Source organism: Parus major, chromosome 8 (assembly GCF_001522545.3).
Source record: "Parus major isolate Abel chromosome 8, Parus_major1.1, whole genome shotgun sequence".
Lineage (NCBI taxonomy): Eukaryota > Metazoa > Chordata > Aves > Passeriformes > Paridae > Parus > Parus major.
This window is the reverse complement of record NC_031777.1, coordinates 2,832,193-2,836,932: the sequence shown is the minus strand read 5'-3', so window position 1 is coordinate 2,836,932 and position 4,740 is coordinate 2,832,193.

Sequence of the window (4,740 nt, the reverse complement as noted above, 5' to 3'; positions counted from 1 at the left end):
ATAAATCATGCTAACGATCGTCTGGCTTTAGCTATAAAACAAAGATCTACAAAGTACAGTTTGACTTCAGCAAGGACTGGCCTGCCTTAGGAACAAACAAACATGATATATGCTGAAGTGGGTCACAGAGCAGGTCACTCCTGAACACCACAGAAAACATGATTTCAGGCTTACTGTCCCAGAATCTGTAATCAGTACCAGCCATAAAATATTCCTGAAGCCAACCCTGTTAGAGCATCTCCAGGAGACAGTCCGACTCTCCCCACTCCAACTACGTGAGCTGCTGATCCCACCAGATGAAAAAAGGATGGTTTAAGCCACTTGTAACATTTGGCTTCTGTGTCCATGTTCTTTTTCCCACCAATTTGTTCACTTGGCCATGTCCTTAATTCCAAAAAAAAATCCCACAATTTTTTTTTTCTGCAAAACATTGCGCTTGCAAGCAATAGCAAGTTTGTGAAATATTGCTAGAACAACTTGTACCACACCATCTGCTACATGGGGAGAACAGAGAAGTTGGAGATATGTCTGGGCTTTGAAACTTGATTTTTAAGTTGGTTCTGAGTAAAACCTTTTGAAGTAACTTCATTTCAGCCTTACTTCTTCAGACTGTGTTCCCTGTCTATGAGAAAAGAATTAGATCAGTAGTCAGTATTATATTGTTCCTTCCATCGAGTTGCTAGTCTCTTCTCATTTCAAAATTCATTATGCAAAAATCCCAGCTTAACACAAGGTATAAAAATCAATATTTAATGCAGTGGATCTGCAGGAATAATTTAGGTATCATGGAGAAGGATGCAATAGAGAAGACGTCTATAAATTCATGTTCTACAAGGGAAGTTCCTCTAGACACTCAGCTGAACTATCCTTTATTCCCCAAATAATTAGTTAAGAGTTATTTATACATTGTGGTCCCACAAGATTTCTGATTTACAGTACAAAAAGCCAGGCACTGAATACAGTGATTATATTCCATCTGCACGGGGCATTTACTGACAGGAAAGTCTGTGGGCAAGGAGCTCTGGCCTGAGCTTGCTGCATTTCACTGAGATGAAAAATAAAGAACATTTTAGGCAGCCCACAAAGTGCAGTTGTTAAACTGACCCTATTTTCTCTCCTTCTTTCCATTTTCCTGCATCCAACCCTTCAGTTTCACTGAATTTCAAAGGGACAGTGTTATTTATGCTTCTTCCTATTTTAGAATGTTTTTATCATGTGTCATAGCACTCTGACTGCCTTAGGGGAGCTTTAATGATAATTTTATTTTTAAAAGTATAGGCTTATCTAGCCTGACCTTGATGCACATAGTAAAAGGTTGCTAAACTCCTCCTCTAGGAAACAAAACAGGGAACAAATGTCCTGCGCCTGCTGGATCAAAAGCTCAAGTGTGGCAGAGCCTTCCACTACCCCAAAATATATCACCAAGGCAACTGGAGCAGTACTGCAAACAGGTATTGCAAAGGCTTCCCAGCCAGGATTTAAATAATCTGATTTTCCTGCAGTATGTGCTCTACAACACTCAGCAAGTCTTTTTGGAGATGAAAAGCATGCTAACACCATTCCAAAGAGTATCTTGGTACAGCAGGCTGTTATCAGTCCTCTTCTGAAAGAAAATTATGAGTGTCACTGTTCAAAGGTCACACGAGGAGCTGAGTAGAGTCGGTGCAGCTTGGAAGTTGTTGTTGCTTGTGCCCCTTCCTCAAACAAATTTCTGAAAGGATAAGGAGATAAACAACTTCCCTCTTCTCTCCCCTGTTCCTTCTCTGGAAGGGAAAGCTCACCTTGCAACGGCACCAAGTACTCCTTGTCTTTTCTGGCTGCACTGATCTGTAAGAATTTGATTCTAACTACTGTTCACTGCAGCTCTTCCCTCTTGAATTGTCCCTGTGGTACTCGTGAATCCCGATGGAGTGCACCAGTGTTTGAACAACCCTTGTGTTTACACTCGCCCCTTCTACTACACTAACAGCAACCAACATGCTCAAGATCCATAGCCTGCTTTTATAAGTCACTGACAACATGCCAGGAATGCTCACAAGGGGGTGTTTAGAAGGGCTAATTGCAGAAAACTGCAAATTCCATTATTATCTTCTTGCATCCTGGAGAACTCCGCTCCATAACAAATGGAATCACATGAGTGTATCAGTCTGCTTGGGACTTTTCTGCTCAGTGTCACACACAGAACTCAATACCACAGTGAAAGATACACAGAAAACCCCTCAGCAGTCTAGGTGTCTGTTCTCATCATGGAATAGTAGGGTGACACAATACAGATCCCCCTGTTCTTTCCATAAAACAGAAAACAGCTTCAAATTTTTTGTTTGTTTCAGAAGTACATCCTGAAGTAGGAGTTTCTGCAGTGCCAGCTTCTGCCACACAAAATGTAACCCAGCAAATAATCATGGGACAAACTAGCTCTACTCAATCTCTTGATTTTCAAGGACATCTATGGTTCAAGTTAGCTGGGTGAAAATGTTTGTCTCAGATTTCCAGTGGCTTAGTGGAAAGAGTTTTACAGTTCATCAATTTGACTGAAACTGCTCTTCAAAATCCTGTAGCAAAATGGGTCTGAGGCTGAAAATATTATTTCCACACATTTCAATAAACAATCCAGACAAACCCCTCAAAATGAACCTTGGCAGGACTACTCAGCAAGGTTTGCTGCTGGCACAATGTGGTAGGAAAGCTGCCTAACACAAGGTAGGGATTTATACCTGCAACAGGTTGTCTTCTTCACATCCATGACTGCATCAAGGAAGGCCAAGGAAGGGAGATAATCCAGCCCCATCCTGTGACTGGCTGCTTTAGCCACTAGTCCAAGAGTGATAACCCACAATCCTGTGCTTTTGCCATTATTTTTCATACATTGCGAATACCTGTCCCAGAAACAGGATGGAAGGTGGAGTTCACAAAGAAATTACTAGAAAAGAGGCATCTGGATCAAGTAATGCCACCAGCAACCCAGCAACCAGAGCATCTCAGCAGCAGAAGCATATGACTCACTTAAAGAAAACCTGGCTTACTGCTGGTTAAATAAAACAGGAGAGCAAGGTCATTAAATGAAAAATAAGAATACAAGTTGATGGTAAAAAATTCCCTTGGACAAGGAGAGTCAGGATCACAGGAAACAGTTTTGCTGACAAAGGAAGTGAACTCCAGATTCAGGAACACTACACACATTTTAGTTTTTGCCCAAGACAAGTATTTAAAAAGGTACCCAGCTTTTACTAGCATTTGCTACAAATTATTAATACTGACTTGTTAACTCATTCCTAGTAAAATGTGAATGGAATTAGGGGAAAAATTTAACATAGCTGAGGCACTCACCAAGATGGAAGAGGAGTTTGAAGCCTGCTCTGAAACTCTAAAAACCTGGGTTGCCAAAAAGTCCCACCCCTTTTACATAATCTAACAGAATAAAAAGCCATATCTCATTTTTAAGACACACCTTCCTTTACAGTATGCAGAGAAAATAAAAGAAACAATCCTAAGTAAAGACCCTAAGTAAAGCTACATCTATTACCTTACCACTGAAGCAGATAACCTAAGCAATATAAATAGTAGAGAAATTATTCTGACAGACACCATCGCTCTTATCCCAGAGCAATGTTCTTTTTATGTGGCACTGAACAGTTTTATTCAGTGGGTTGGCTTTCCAGACTCATTCTTGTTTCTCGTTCTACGGAACACAGAGTAGAAGGGCTGGCAGGGCACAGAATTTGTCTTTTTGGTGTGCAGGCATGCTTCAGAAAGCTTTTCCTCTCCATTTCCCTGCCACTACATGTAAATAATTCTCCCTACCCTCTACCTTTGAAATTTAGTAGGGTGTAGGGAGGAGCTAGAAGGATTTGTTCAGGATGCTAAAGTAAATTACTACCAAAACATGCAGCAATAACGAAAAGAAGCACTTGAGTCAGTGTCAGCTGTGTTATTGGGAAGTCACTACACATCCCCACATGCTGTACTGCCCTTCCCACAAACATCCTTTCTGTCCTTGTAAAAGCAGGAACCAAAGAGTCATCTTGGTACCAAAGCATGAAAAGACAGTTTGACATTAGCAGGAGTGGACACAGCATTCTTGCACTGCTACTAAAGACTCAGACACACCCCACTGAAAGAAGTGGGTTATAACCTCTGAGATGTCCTTAACACTGTGAGTGTGCAGTCCATGATAGGAATGTTTTAGCCAAAGTGCCTTGTAAGGTACAAAAATACAAAAAGTAAAACGTGAAGTTGCAATAAAATAACAACTCTTAGTTTAACTGTGGGTCAGGCACTCGGCAAGCATGTTCTGTTTTGGTTTTAAAGCTGATACTGCTCCCTGAACTCAAAAGCTGTGATAACACTGAGATTTTTAAGAACCAGATTTAGTGCTGTGCTCTTGTTTTGATAGATACTTACATGTCAGCAGTCACAGAAGATGATATTTACTTTTAGACTGCTGGTTGCACGTTCTTTAATCTTTTTGCCTGAGCTCATTCTATTGAGCAAAAGAAAATGTGTATTGTCAGAAGCAGCCTTGCTTTATAAACACTGACAACTCTCTTTCCACTTAAAGCCAAGCCAGCCAAGTTCTCCAGAGCTGATTCAGGTCTTTAGGATTTGAGATGCGTCCACACATCTACTCTCAACATGCTTGTCAAGGCAGACAGGTTCCAGTTGACCTTACCCTTCAAAACTTGGCAACATCTTAACATAATGCACAAATAGTATATATATATAAAAAAAAAAAAAAAAAAA